Raw genomic sequence first — 16,651 nt, forward strand, 5'->3', positions numbered from 1 at the left:
AGTGTTTGTTTCCCCTATAAGGAATTGTAATGTATCTTATTTAATAATACGCTTCCAGGCCGCACTAAGCCTGTAGCTGTCTGAGCGATTAAAGTTATTTCTGTTTCTCTCGATTTCAATGGATTCTCTAATTAGTCTTTGCCAGTAGTAACTAGTTTTACACAACACTTCAACGTTGTCAAAATCAATTGAGTGTCCCTGTTGGCAAGCATGTTCTGCCAATGCCGACAGTTGTGTTTGCGATAGTTTAATTTTTCTCTGGTGTTCTTTTATTCTTACACTAATGTTACGCCCTGTCTGTCCAATATAGCATCTGCCACATAAACAATTAATCCGATATACACCTTCTGTGGATAATTTAGGTAATTCGTCTTTAGTGCAAGTTACTAGTTGTTGAATTGTGTGTACTGTACCAAATCTTACTGTAATGTTTTGCTTTTGCAAAACACGGGCTAATTTGTCAGTTACTCCTGAGATAAATGGTATTTTTAAATCCTTTATATTAAGTTCACTTGCTTGCTTGCGCGCTTACGACCGTGCAAATCTTTCGGTCGTTTTTTAACCCACTTCCCGTGATCCAATCGAGCTGACATTTTGCACACAGACTCGTTGTGCGTGACAATTAATTTTCGTGAAAATTTTTTTCCAAATTTTTACAATTTTTAGGAATTTTTTTTATATTTAATTACCATTGCTTAATGGTGGCAGACAATCATCTGACCCATAGGTGGCAGCCATCTCAAGCCAGAGGACGAGAGGACTCTAGCCGCCACGCATATAAAGGATTTATAGTGAAAAACTTTGTTTTTACGGGTTAATTTTTTAAATCCTTTATATTAAGTTCACTTGCTTGCTTGCGCGCTTACGACCGTGCAAATCTTTGTGTCGTTGTTTAACCCACTTCCCGTTACCCAATCGAGCTGACATTTTGCACACAGACTCGTGCATGACAATTTATTTTCGTGAAAATGTTTTTTCCAAAATGTTACACTTTTTAGGTAATTTTTTTTTTATATTTAATTACCAATTGCTTAATGGTGGCAGGCAATCATCTGACCCATAGGTGGCAGCCATCTCAAGGCAGAGGACGAGAGGACTCTAGCCGCCCGTTTCAAAGACCAATGTGGGCTGGGTTGTGGCCCATTGAACACGCATATAAAGGATTTATAGTGAAAAACTTTGTTTTTACGGGTTAATGTTTTAATAATCTGATCGCTTTCAGCAGTGTTGCTTTGCGATCGTGATTTGGCATTTAGTGCTGTTAATTTGAGCATTATTGTAGCCATTCTGTCTTAGTGCTTCTTTAACATGTTTAATCTCTCTCACTAGACTTTCACCATCTGACAGCCCGATGTATGAGCGTCTTGATAAGAGAGGATTTCTGAGCTGGGTGATGATGCGAATCTGCATTCAGATAGGCATCAGTGTGCGTTTGTTTTCTGTAAACGCTGTGTGTTATTTTACCATTTAGGCCATGCCCAAGTAAAATATCCAGGAACGGGAGTGTGTTATTCACCTCCATTTCCATGGTGAACTGAATGGCAGGGTTTTGTGCATTGAGATGGTTTAGAAAATCGTTAAGTGTATTTTTACCATGTGGCCAGACAACCAAAGTGTCATCCACATATCTAAACCAAAAGAATGGTTTTAATGTGCTCGAGGCAAGTGCTCTGGTTTAAAAGTTTTCCACGTACAAATTTGCTATAGCAGGAGATAAAGGAGAGCCCATTGCTGCTCCCTCCCTTTGTTTAAAGAATTCGCCTCTCCATAAGAAGTAAGTGTTATTTAAACAATGGTCAGCGAGTTTCGGAATATTTTTTGGTAAACCTCTATTCTTTACCAGTGTATCAAGTAATTTAAGCGACTCGCTCACTGGAACCTTAGTGAATAGCGAAATCACATCAAAACTCACCAAAATATCATTAGGGTTAAGTTTAATATTCACAAAAGGCAATCCTTTGGATTGCCTTTTGGATTGCAACTCTCATGTTCACGTCCTTTGTATTGCACTCTCATGGTGCTAATCTCTCATTAACACTGCTGTTGTGCGCATATGCGGACATGATACTCTTATGTGGCGACGGAAGCTCATTCATGCTAATCTCCCTCCCTAATCCCTCTCTCCCTAATCTGCCCCATTAACACAACTGACGTGCTTATGTCCGTGGATGGAGTTCCTTTCCATCTCAGACCCCGCTTGCTTGACCATCGCCACATATATAACCTTGTAACTGCTCTCTCGCTTGTTCAGCAGTTCCACTGCTGGATTATATTTTTCCGCCTGAGGACGACCGCTTGTGTTGCGATCAAAATGTCGTAATTTATTTTATTTTATACCTACGTGACTTTACCGAAAGAACCAAAGAGTATGGATTCCTGCAGTCACGAAAGCTTCAAATCAAGAATGTACATTTACGTTTTCTTGTGTGATTGTAAACTTACCTTTTGTTTTAAGTGCTGAAGAAAGAAATAATGACACCAAAAACACGTTGTTGCTGTGTATAATTATTTATTTGATTAACTTTTTCAATAAAGAAACGTAAAATTTAAAGCGAATTTACGTAAAAATATTTCTTCCGCTCGACCTTCTGCGGGAGTGTATCCACCCGCTCATGATTACTAATGATGGGGGGGGGGGAGCTCTTTTGCAGTGACGTAACATACGGATATAGCAGTGTACTGCATATATAAATTTTTTACCGTCACTTTCTGTAAAGAAACGCCATATTTGCGTAATAAATTATTTAATTCAGCTCGACCTTCCTCTGTGTTAGTGTAAAAATACACCCACTCATGAATATTACTGAGGCGGATGGGGCCTCATGTGGAGTGATGTCAAATTAGCGATTTAGTGGGATGTAGCTATATTTATTTATTTATTGCGCGCCATCGACCATACCAACTCACGCTAATTGCGTGGGGGGGCGGACCCTGCCAAGTGATGCGCGTTCAGTCGAGCTCACGGGGGACATTTTCTTTTACGCGTTTAACATGTGTAATGCGAGCGTAAATGGGGTTGCTGCTGGACTCTGGCCCAATCACACGACCCGGGGTATTGGGGGCGGAGCCCGGTATGGGGGGCGTGTGAGAGGGGCCGCCGTTCACCTCGGCTCCAATGGAAAGCGAGGTGAATGGAGGTGGAGCCACCAGGGCAGTATGGGAAGGCTGGATCTGAAGACCCGGAAGGGAGGAGTCAGGGTCACGTGGGAGAGATGATATAGAGGGGAGCCCGGAAGAGATCGGGGCCAGTTGATGGAGTGAAGAAGCGGGACCACGTTGGGTGGCCACCGCGCCATTAGCCACGTGGCTGATGGGGCTTCGGCACACCGTCGGCCAGCGGTGTGCGGAGCGGGAGAAGGAGCTGACAGAGGAGCCTGCGGGGCACGCGAGAGGAGCATGCGTGGCACGCAAGAGGAGCGTGCGGGGCACGCGAGAGGAGCATGCGTGGCACGCGAGAGGAGCATGCGGGGCACGCGAGAGGAGCGTGCGGGGGACGCGAGAGGAGCGTGCGGGGCACGTGAGAGGAGCGTGCGTGGCACGCGAGAGGAGCGTGCGTGGCACGTGAGAGGAGACGCTGGTCCCTCGTCAGGACCAGCGGGGTGTGAGGACGAGTGGAGGAGCTGAGGAGGAAGCGCGTGCGTGGGGCGCGCGAGAGACGACGCTGGTCCGTGGAGCAGACCAGTGGGGTGCAGAGAAGAACCTGAATAAAAGACAAGCGGAGACTAGCAGTGCTTAACGGAGTCTTTTATTACACTGGAGTCAGAAGTGGAACGAGATGTCGAAACATCTCAAGAAAAAGAATATACCTGCACCATCTTCAGAAGACGAAGAGGACCTTCCTCTGGCGGTGGCGGTCCCGTCCATGGAAGGCGTGGGCGAAGTGGCGGCGAGCGACACGACAGGAGTACAAGATGTCGTCGGGGCGGCCGGGCCGTCTGCGTCGACGGGCGCTGAGGACGGCTGGCGACACGTGGCAGTCCAGCTTGATTCGCTGCGGGCCGTTCTGCTGGATTTTGTCATCCTGGTGGCGCCAGCGACGATGCCGGATCGGCCACGCGGCGGGCCTTCGAGCGGGGTGCCTTCGGGTGGGGCCGAGCCGTCCGCCATTGGGGCCTCTGCGACGCTTCCCGCCCTCTCCGACACGCGGCAGGACGCCGCCATCTGGGGTGTGGTCGCGGACGAACGGCGGGAAGCCGCCATCTTGTCGCCGCCGCGGCGGGAAGCCGCCGTCATCTTGAACATTGCGGCGAAGAGGCGGCCATGCGCTGCCATCTCGGAGGCGCCGCGTGGTGTGCATCCTGCTGCTGAGCAGCTGTTTTGCGGGAAGGAGCCGCAAGGAGAGGGCGCCAACGCTGCTGCTGCCGGGGCGGGAGTACCCCCGTCCTGGCTCGTGTGCGAGACACCGGAGCAGTCGCGGGAGGATGCCGCGCTCACCGTCCGAGTTCTTCGAGGCGTTTCAAGTCACTACCCTGCCATCGTCTGCTCGCTGCAGCCCCGGGCGAGTCGTCACGATATGCACCCGGCCCTAACACACACCTCACCCATCTTGCTTGTGCCGGGGTGCGATTGTTGTATGTCTCGAGCGTGCGGAGCGCAGGTCGGGATGTGTGTGTGCGTGAGGATGGACGGGCTGTCTGCTTGTGTTGCTCTGTGTCAAATAGTGGTTATGCGTTGCGGCATGGGGATGTTATCTTGATGGCGAGGTTAATTATTAATTCGGTTACGTCGAGTGTCCCGCGCTGTTACTATCCCGTGGGTTGCTGTGTGCGACGTGGTTATTTTGATAATTATTTTTGCTGCACGGTGCGACAGGGTTAATGGTGTGTTGTCTGCCTGCAGCTCTGCTTGCGATTGTGCATAATGTACGACCTGTGTGGAACTTTGCTGCTTGTAATCGCGATATGCTGACTGCACGTACTGTATAGACTGTCTTTCTGTACGGATGCGGTGCATTGTTTGGACCATTGGGTTCGGGATTGTTATTAGTTGTGCGTACCTGTTCGGAAATTGGTAAATTCGTGGGGGACCCTAAATTTTGGTTGTATGGGTGTTCGTGCACACGAGATTGCATGTATGTTCATCGGAAATTGCGAGTGTTGAGGGATGGGGTCGTAAATTTCCGCCAAGTGGCGTCGCTCTTGCGGCCAGGGGTTGCATTGCGAGTTGGTGTGTGTGAGCAATGTGTCTTGGTCAACTATGGGTTAAAAATTCCCCCGATACAACTGCTGTGCGCAGCGAGCTGCGGCTATGCGTCGTATCGTTGGGGGTTGTTAAAACGTGACAGGGGATGTGTGTTGTGACCCCCAGCGAGGGGCAGCTGGGGTGCACGCACGGGAAAAACTGCCAAAGTGGTTGCACGTTGGGCCGCCATTTTGGCTAGCGCGGGAAATCGCTGGGATGCGCTCGGCGCATGGGGCCGCCATTTTGAGCGCGAGCGGGAAAGCGCGGGGATGCGCTCGGCGCATGGGGCCGCCATTTTGAGCACGCGCGGGAAATCGCGGGGATGCGCTCGGCGCATGGGGCCGCCAATTTGTGCGCGCGCGGGAAATCGCGGGGATGCGCTCGGCGCATAGGGCCGCCATTTTGTGCGCGCGCGGGAAATCGCGGGGATGCGCTTGGCGCAGGGGGCCGCCATTTTGAGCGCGTGGGGAAAACCTCAATGGGGCGCTTCGCGTGTGCCGCCGCCATTTTGAGTATACACGTCGAGCCGCGGGGATGCGGTTATGGATATCATCCCTTGACTCTCGTGTTGCGCTCTAACTTGTGTGCGTGCATTGCGTGTTGTGCGCAATGCTGGCGTGTTGGCGCCCATCGGGGTAACAGGAGCATAGTGGCCCGTGTCTGACTAAGGGGGGGCGTGTCATTGCACCAGCATTTTGGGACAGAGATGCTGGCTGGGTTCTATTCTGGGGCAAATATTTCACCAGTATACACCTGCCATTGTTGAGTGGGTGATGCACGAGTTGTGGTCACATCGGCCTATGGCCGATGGCTGACCTGACAGCCCGGAGGCAAGACACTCCGTGGTATGTCTCAAACTAATGGGCCGTATGCTCATATGGCTCGGGGAGTCGGGGTTCCGTCGTGCGGTGGCAGACTGTGAACCTGGTGGGCCGGGGGCTCACGGAATTCAGGAGTAGAGGTTCCGTTACGTGTCAGCGAACGGGGAGACCTGGCTAGCATGGGGCGGGGATTCCCCTTGCGGGTCCTCCAGCGGGAAGGGCCGCGGACTTGTTCCGCTCTGGGTTATGACGTTATTGAAGGTATAGGGTAACTAGTCCTGCAGATCTTATTCGGGGATATGGATATTGTGGGGGTTCAAGCGATTGGAATATGGCCAGTGGACGTTGCTGTGGTTGGCCGACCACTGTGAGGGCGAAGGCAAGTTAAATGTTGCCGCTGGGGAGCGTGGCTCTCTCCACGCGAGGGTGTGCGGCTGGGGGCTGTGTTGAGAGTGACAGTGGGTAGATGCTGTGTACGTGAGATGTCTGTGCTGGTCCTCAAGGGAGGACTGCTGATGGGCAAGAGCAGGAAAATTTTTGTTGTCACGTGTAAATAATATTTTTTAGTTAAAATGTAAATATTGGGGCATCCATTGCGTCGATTTTTGGGTATTTATTGCGGTTCTCCTTACGCGGGGCGGATTTAGATCATCTCCACTACCCTGGGGCCGGGTGGCTGTCGTGTACGACATGCGGATGTGCGTTTCGTTGTGCTGTGACTCAGGGGGTTGGGTTCTCCTTCTCGTCACAGATTTTCGGCGCCTGCCACATTGGGTGTCACCGGTTGTGCTAACCGGATGTGGACTTGAAGGGGGAGTTGAGCGCCTGTTCATCACTCCTGCTCTAGCAGTTGCTCTCTGAAGTTGGACTTGAGCCAGGCAGATGGACTAGCAACACGGACACGCTCTAAGACACTGCATTCCTGGTTTATGCGCGTCGGCCATTCTTGCGTGTCGGTTACCATTGTTGTGCATTGCTTTCCATTCCTTAATTCTTCTGGCTTGTTGCACGGAGGACGGGCCGGTGTTCCCTACCGGATCCTGATCCCTTCCCTTAGTTAATTGTGTTTGTTGTTGTACTCTCCGTTGTGTCTGGGGTGATTCCTGATTGTGATGCCGTCGCTCGCATTATTTTATCCTATTGCAGCCGGGACGGCTGGATTTTTCATCAGGGGGTCATGTAATGCGAGCGTAAATGGGGTTGCTGCTGGACTCTGGCCCAATCACACGACCCGGGGTATTGGGGGCAGAGCCCGGTATGGGGGGCATGTGAGAGGGGCTGCCGTTCACCTCGGCTCCAATGGAAAGCGAGGTGAATGGAGGTGGAGCCAGCAGGGCAGCATGGGAAGGCCGGATCTATCGACCCGGAAGGGAGGAGTCAGGGTCACGTGGGAGAGATGATATAGAGGGGAGCCCGGAAGAGATCGGGGCCAGTTGATGGAGTGAAGAAGCGGGACCACGTTGGGTGGCCGCCGCGCCATCAGCCACGTGGCTGATGGGGCTTCGGCACACTGTCGGCCAGCGGTGTGCAAAGCGGGAGAAGGAGCTGACAGAGGAGCGTGCGGGGCACGTAAGAGGAGCGTGCGTGGCACGCGAGAGGAGCGTGCGGGGCACGCAAGAGGAGCGTGCGGGGCACGCGAGAGGAGCGTGCGTGGCACGCGAGAGGAGACGCTGGTCCCTTGTCAGGACCAGCGGGGTGTGAGGACGAGTGGAGGAGCTGAGGAGGAAGCGCGTGCGCGGGGCGCGCGAGAGACGACGCTGGTCCGTGGAGGAGACCAGTAGGGTGCGGAGAAGAACCTGAATAAAAGATAAGCGGAGACCAGCAGTGCCTGACGGAGTCTTTTATTACACATGCAATAAATATACACATAACGCTGCGGCTATTTCTTCACAGTGTGATGTCCTCTTCGCCCCACCCCAACATGATGCGTCCAGTTACTGCTATAAAGTCCGTAGAATATAAAACAAGTAAAATTATCACACAATTTTTAGATAATTTTTGTTTTATATTTGTATTATTTTACTATTTCCCTTCTACGTGACTTTACCGAAAGAACCAAGAATGTCACTACACATGTTTTAAGATTGAGATCCAAAGAGGTGCAGGCTGCAGCAAAGGTTAAGAACCACTGCTTTAAAAGCATGTTTCTAAATGTGGAGGGAAAAACCGGAGAAAAATCCATGCGACCACGGGGAGAGCACGCAAACTCAAAATATACAGGCGTCAGGGTTGGGATTGAACCCACAACCTCTTGTATACCAGGCGAGGTAGTTAACATCTTGCCACCGTGGGTCGATAAAATAAGCATCACTTTCTGGAGAATTCAACCGTGGTTGTCCTATAGATAGACCCATCCCCACCATAGAAATGTGTAATTTCCACCACTGGTCCAGAGCTGTAAACAAGAGATGAGCACCAATGCCTCAATGCTCATTTGAGCTTGACATGTTTAATGAACATAAGACGTACATATAAAAAATGAGTACATGCATTGTAATTGAAACAAGTAGTATGTAAAACGCATATACAGTAATGTAATTTAAAATAAGCAGGTACATATAAAAGTGTGCGTGCACTTGAATACCGTTTGAATACAATAAACGTATATTTCATTTGTGTAGGTGCACGATATGTTACGGTTACATTTTACTTACATAACTTTTTTCAAAGCATTGCAAACTAAAAATATATTTTTCTAATCACAAGGGTATTTTGTTACCCAAATATATTTCAAATGTTCATGGTTATGATGCAATAAAATGTTGTAAAGTATATTGGTTACATGTTCAAAACAATTTCATACATTTAAATGTGGCTGAAAACCTTTATTCTTATAATTTCAATGTAGTATATTCAGTTTCCCCTTAAATTTCTATTTCACCAACCCACACTGACCACTGGATAAAGTAGCAGCCAAACAACCCCCATGACTGACAGCGTGGGGAGGCCTTCATCCAGCAGTGGATTGCCAAAGCGCTGTACAGGTATCCCTCGATTTACGTAAGTGATACATTCTTCAAAAAACATGAGTAAAACGACATTTCGTTAATTTGAATGGCTTTTCCCATTAATTTAATATGAAAATTCTGGATGTGTTTCTAGCCTAAAGGCTGTTGCTGTGAAGAAATGTTGGTCCTTGCAATGCACATCGAGGCCAGATCCTAGAAATCCAAGACCAGTACAGCCTTTGTAGACATGTCATCGAACTATGACAAGGTCGTGATTTAAAGACCTACATGAAGTTCGTAAGGATCACCCCCCTGCCTCAAATATGCCTATTATGGACGATGCCGAGCAATGTGTCCATTTGGCTTAGCACTCGCGCCGTCGCTCTTTATTATCTACAAAAGCGATGCGCCACCAACGAATTAGCACAGGTTGCATACGTGGATGACCTTGCCTTGGCTATTCAAGCAGTCACCTTCATTGACATCGAATTCATCTTGAACGGGGACCTAAACACCATAGATAGATATTTCCGGACATGGAGGCTCAGCCGAGTAGCTGCATGTCATCTTCGTAACAAGACTGTTAAGCACAACCTGAAAGTGTCCTTTTGTGGCTACACTGTGCAAGATTACCCCGCTCCGACCTACCTAGGAGTGAATTTGGACCGCACCCTAACCTTCCACGATCACCTGAAGGTAGCCACTAAAATGAAGACAAGGGTAAATCTGGTCCAGAAACTGGCACCCACAAGATGGGGAGCATCAACATCGGTGCTACAGACTCGATTTGTTGATGTCCAAATGAAGGATGCAATGACATGGAATCCCCAAGACGACCCCAATGCCCTGGCTTCCTGTTTCATCGCACGTAGCTTCCCCATCCATTCAGGAAGTCCAGCGATGCATAGGAAACGTACATCTCCCCATCCACCAGGATATCAAAAATGTCACTCACCACCGTTTGAAGTTATGCAAGCCCTTTTGGACCCACCCACTTAACCTTCAACAATGCAACTTCCACCCTGATGATGCTTGAAACCCCGAATGGAGATCACGACACTTCACAAACATGTCATGGAAGACCGGATGCTGATCCCTGGTTAAAATTTTCCACTCAGCTCATGGGCCACAACCCTAAACCACATCTGCACAAACCAATGGAAATTTTTAAACTCTGTGGTGTGCGACTGTGGTCACTCAAAACAGACCATGGAACATAGAACGACTCAATTCCCAATTCACAAACTTGAACAGGATATCATTCAACCATTTTACAAAGTTTTAAAAATATTTTAAAGGTTTTAACCGAATACCTTTTATAATCATCCTTCTTAAGATTTCCATAAACGTTACTTTGTAAATTCCATCATCGCATTTTAAATCCGAAAATATTCCCAGTAATTTAGACGATTGTATCTCATTGTGTGCAGCCTAGTCACACACGTACTGATTTTGCGAACGCTTTGGCAGTTGAGGAGGCAGCGGAGTGGGCAGGGTCTGCGCTCGGGAACTCCTGCATGGCAGCGGTGGGGCCGTCTGAGGTTGCCTTGGCGATGCCACCACGGGCAACGTGTTGTGCTTGCGTCCGTGTGGTTGGGGTGACACGCTCTGCGAGTATTTGGCCTGAGTGAGTAAATAAGAGCCGCTCAAATCAGGCCGTATGGAAATGGGTTTGTATGAAGATCTGGGTGGGAGGGGTAACTGGGTGTGTGATTGGCGAGAAGATACGGGTTGTGCTGGCAATGAATTATATTTGTATCTGGGTGTTGAAGGTAAGGCATTGTCTATGTTTCTGGGTTTTGGAGGAAACGGATTGTCTATGTATCTGGGTGTTGGGGGTAAGGTACTGGAGGCCTGTCTGTGCGTTGGGGCTGAGAAATAATCTCTGTATCTGGGTGTTGGAGGTAATGGATATAATGTGTGCCTGTACGTTGGGGGTAACGGGTTGTCTGTGTGTCTGGGTGTTGGGGGTAAGGTGTTGAATGTGTGTCTGTGTGTTGGGGGTAACAGGTTTTCTGCACACCTAGGTGCCACCCTTAAGCGATGATCTTCTTGCCTGGATGCTCGGAGTAGTGGACTGTCTGTTGTCTGGGACGATGGGCTCGACTGTTTGCCTGTGAACATCGGTGGCACGGGCAAAGCGCCCCTCGAGTGGCCGGTAAACGTGTCGTATTGGTGCTGGGTCTGCAGAGGCAACGTGAGCCTTCTCTGCTGTGGAATTGGTAAAGTTGTTGCCCTTGTCCCATCTGTTCGTGGTAACGTTGAATACCTGTGAAGATAATTAAATGAGCATAACTATGAATAGTTCATAGCACTTTGTCAATCCCAAGGTGGCGAGGTTCATAGTGCAATGTGCTAACCACTGCACCGCTGCTTTACACCACACAAGGGTAAAAAAATCGAACTTTGACCATCTACATTAGTGCCACAATTTATTCGTAGGTGTGGAGAAGGACACATACAAATGTTGTGCTTCTCACACACGTTCTTATTGGGGCTGTGATCGAAGAGAATTATCCTCATTATCTGTGCTATCACCTCTTGCTTGTTTTATAAAACTACCATCTCTCTTCTCCAATCATCTGCGAATGGCATAAACTTAGGGCCTAACACAAAAAAAGTAATATCTTGTTACGTCGCCTCTTCCGCGATTTCCTGCTTGCGTAACGGCCCAAAACATTACGGTGAGAAAGTTATAAACATTACAGGTCACACATTTATTTTTTTCACTGATATAGTAGTAATCATTACTTATTTATCCAGGAAAGCCACACTGAGAATAGGGATACAGTCTGTTCTTCCATAACACAAATTGGATATAACCACAATTAATGTAATAGGGAACACATTTTTTATAATGTGAATGCGAATTCGATGTGACGCACACGAGTAAACAGAACTTTGTCGCACGAGTAGGAATAAGCGGCTGTGTGGCTGCCTCTGTGTAGCATCACACAAGACGGGATGCTGCTGGATGTTTTTTTTATGCTATCCAAGCCCCTCAGTCTTTGTTCAGCCTGAGTACACATCTCACGCGTTATTGCAGACTGTGCTTTACCATATATTCTATATTATTTACTATAACGCATCTATCTTGATTTGAAGCTTTCGTGATTGCAGGAATCCATACTCTTTGGTTCTTTCGGTAAAGTCACGTAGGTATAACATTAAATAAATCACGATGTTTCGATCGCAACACAAGCGGTCGTCCTCAGGTGGAAAAAATATAATCCAGCAGTGGAACTGCTGAACCAGCGAGAGAGAAGTTACAACAATGCTATATATGTGGCGATGGGCAAGCAAGCGGGGTCTGAGCTGGAAAGAAATTCCATCCATGGACGCAAGCACGTCAGTTGTGTTAATGGGGGAGATTAGGGAGAGAGGAATTAGGGAGGGAGATTAGCATGAATGAGCACCATGAGAGTGCAATCCAAAGGACGTGAGCATGAGAGTGCAATCCAAAGGGCATGTGAGCATGAGAGTGCAATCCAAAGGACATGTGAGCATGAGAGTGCAATCCAAGGACATGTAAGCATGAGAGTGCAATCCAAAGGACATGTGAGAGATCTAAGATAGAGGCATAGAGAGAGAGACAGACTGCGAGACAGACTGCAAGACAGACTGCGAGACAACAAGGCTCACCTGATCGAGTCGCTAACCTTTCTCAAGAGATGCCGCGATAACAAGGTAATACCGATCGCATTTACACTCACATCTGCTGCTGTCACTTCCCCTAACACTAAACGGATTTTGTTCAAAGCTAGCCTATTGCTAATCTCAGAGAGAATAAGATTGCTCCGATTTGAACTTGATAATTTAGACAAGACTCTCTTACAATCACACTTAAAATTAACAGATAAAATGTCCACTTCTGATTGGGACCATGTAGAAAACATGACAGTCTCTTCTGCTACTTCAATGTTAACCAAATGTAAAGTTAACTTGATCGCTAAATTCAACCTCCTGTCAAAAAAGAAGCCAGAGCCACACGTTAAAAAGTTAAATGTTAACAAAATTGTCATCAATCAGAGGAACATCCCAATTTCCGACAGCCTAAAATCGGTACTAGCTAAAGGGTTGAATTTCGCAGTCACCCCTAAACACATCCCAGTGGATGATATAATTGCCCAGGCCGACGTAGCCCTCAAAGGCTTGGGACACATCCCGGCAGACGTTGCTAGATCTGAAATCGCTGCTATCCTCAAAAACGCAACAACAAAAAAACATTGGCAACATCAGCAAGGATGAGCGTTTTGAACTTTCTAAATAAAAAAAACAGAGATGACATTGTCACCCTCTCAGCCGACAAGGGCAATGCCACTATCATCATGGATAAAACCACTTACAACAACAAAATTCCGGACCTTCTTAATGATAGCAGCTATACCAAAATCAACAGAGATCCCACCAACTGCCTAGCCACAAAAACCAACAATATCATCACTAAATCGACTTTTCTAATCGATCAAACCAAGCAGAGCTCCCTAAAACCTTCGGCTGCTAGACCACCCAGATTTTATGGCCTTCCAAAAATCCACAAAGTAGGTACCCCGCTCCGTCCTATCGTCTCCACCATTAACTCACCCACCTACAAACTGGCCCGATTTCTGTCTGAGACCCTGCTTCCTTTCACGGGCAAGTCCACTTCAGCTGTACTTAACTTAGCTCACTTGGTTTCTCTAATCAAGGACATCTCACTGTCTCCAGATGATTTGCTTGTCAGTTTCGATGTTGTCTCTCTGTTCACCAATGTACCTGTACTCGACACCATTGCAATCATTGAAGACTTGGTCCAACAAGGACTGAATCCAGATGTACCAACTTTGGTAAGGCACTGTCTTACCAACACATACTTCACCTGGAATGGTACATTCTACAAACAAATTGAGGGTACCCCAATGGGTTCTCCCTTATCACCAGTGGTAACGAATGTTTTCATTGAGAAATTTGAGAGAGATGCCATCTAGACATCCACCCTTTCCTTGTTTTAGCTATGGGAGGGAAACAGAGAACCCAGTTGTAACCCAATGCAACACAGGGGGGAACATATAAACTCCACGCATAAGTCACGCGAGATAGGAATCGAACCCAGGAATTTCTCGCTGTGAGGCGCGAGCATCACCGCTGTGCCACTACCCTGCCGCCCACTCATTGCTAGGCATATGTATGCATACATAAGTGTATACAGTAGGTCGTGGGTTCGATCCTGACCCTGACGCCTGTATATTTGGAGTCTGCATGTTCTCCCCGTAGTCGAGTGGATTTTTCTCCGGGTCCTCCGGTTTGTACCTCCACATTTAGAATCAACATTCGTTTAGAGTATTTGGCTGCAATACGACGGTGCTCGTGTGCGACGACGGGGATCATTTCCCATTGTACTCGTGTGCATTAACATGCCAATCCTCTTCTTGGTTCTTTCGGTAAAGTCACGTAGAAGGGAAGTAATAAAATAATAAAAATAAAATATAATAAAATAATTCTCACGACGTTTCGGCTGCAACGCAAGCAGCCGTCTTCAGGTGAAGAATGAGACACTGCCAAGCTTGGAGCTTATATATAAGCTGGGTTGGAGGTGGAAGAAGAGCGCCTTGACAAAATAATTTGCATATCAAGAGGAATTTAGCATATTCATGGGAAATGCGTAGGAGGTGGGCGGGGGGGTTTCAAAGTCATATTATGCCCATGCATTATGCAGGATTACCAGCATCAAAGGGAGGGGGTAGGGGGTAGCATTAACAAAGGGAGGGAATGTTAATAGTATGTAGAAGCAATGAAACATGTCAATGGGAGAGCAGTGACAGGAGACCCACAGCGGAGCAAATAATGCATTCCCTGTGGAGAACACAATATACACAGTCAATGCCTGTGAGTGGACTGCGGTCTGAAAGTCACCGTAAACGTGAACAACAATCAGTTAAGATCCGAAATGGTTTATTACGTCCTGTTGGATCTATGCCCTGTTTTCCGTTATTAATATTAAGAATAATTAAGAAAAAAAAACTATTTCTCTTTTTATTATATCTATATATACCTTTTAATTAAATAATGAAAACAACCCACTACAAACACACCAGGAATCTGTGAAACGGCCATTAAACTGGTAAGAAGTCGGTGACAGAGAGGTCATAGACATCCCGATGGACAAAAGATGTATGGACTAACCTCCCAAAGACATCTGGAGATGTACAGATAAGGTGCAGAGCAAACAACGGTTGAAACTCGCGTTTTCTTAACGTTTTCCTTACCGAAAAGTAGAAACTTAACATAGATAATTAACCAACAAACAATAATTTTATTATTAGTAATTCCCTTATATTCACCGCATACATATTATTTAGAAGTATATGTTTCCTATCTACACGACCTTCCGAAAAACTAAAGAGTACGAATTCCAGAAAGCTTAAGTGCATAGTACACTTAACCTCAGGACATAAAAAAATTAACTCAGAATAAAAACACCAATCTCTGGAGAACTAAACTTGGCGAAGCCCAAAATAATAATGTGACGAGGATCATGACGAATATTCATTAAACATAGACGAATGATAACCCCGATACCAAGACCGAAGGAACTCATAAAATATAATTCAAGAATAAATGTAACACACAGCACCACATAAATGTATTGCAAACATCTCCTCAGCCACCTTTGTCTTCCAGCAGGGCCTGACAAGCAAAGAGGGAGTAAAAAGGTCACAAGGGGCGGGGGGGGGTTTGTGCTGACATGGTTTGTTTTCTCTCGCAAGGGTCGCGGGGGTGTCTGCTTTTTCTCGCTCTGTTTGTGTTTTGTTGCCCGCTCGCAAGGAATGCACAGAAGGGAGTCACGTTTTGAGTTAGGCACGGGCGCACACAGCGAACAGGCAGTCTGGGTTGAGTCGTGCTCAGTCTCACAACTCGGCTTGCGATTATCATAATTTATGCATATAATTACTCACACCATCATAATTTATGCATGTTAATACACACATTAACATAATTAATGCGATTTGCGCATTTTTCGGAAAATTATAAATTTTTATTATTTTCATCAAAATTTCATAACCCGACACATACAACAGTCCTTCCAATGATTGCTGAGCTAGAATCCATCTTCTCGGTTGAAATTTTCTCTGTGTTTGTGGATCACCTCATGAACCTCATGAACGAATCTCTCATGGAAGCCAGATGGCTTGCAGAGAACCTCTGTCTTAGAGAAGTCAATGTCATGTGAGCCCACTGAATTGTAACAGTGATCTGCCACGGCTGAGGTGTTTGTCCTACCGTGTTTCAGGTCTCACTGGCATTGACTGTGTATCTTGTGTTCTCCACAGGGAATGCATTATTTGCTCCGCTGCGGGTCTCCTACCACCGCTCTCCCATTGACATGTTTCATTGCTTCTACATACTATTAACATCCCCTCCCTTTGTTAATGCTACCCCCTACCCCCTCCCTTTGATGCTGCTAATCCTACATAATGCATGGGCATAATATGACTTTGAAACCCCCCGCCCACCTCCTACGCATTTTCCATGAATATGCTAAATTCCTCTTGATATGCAAATTATTTTGTCAAGGCGCTCTTCTTCCACCTCCAACCCAGCTTATATATAAGCTCCAAGCTTGGCAGTGTCTCATTCTTCACCTGAAGACGGCTGCTTGCGTTGCAGCCGAAACGTCGTGAGAATTATGTTATTATGTTTTATTTTTTTATTTTATTACTT

The sequence above is a fragment of the Lampetra fluviatilis genome, chromosome 41 (assembly GCF_964198595.1).
Source record: "Lampetra fluviatilis chromosome 41, kcLamFluv1.1, whole genome shotgun sequence".
Lineage (NCBI taxonomy): Eukaryota > Metazoa > Chordata > Hyperoartia > Petromyzontiformes > Petromyzontidae > Lampetra > Lampetra fluviatilis.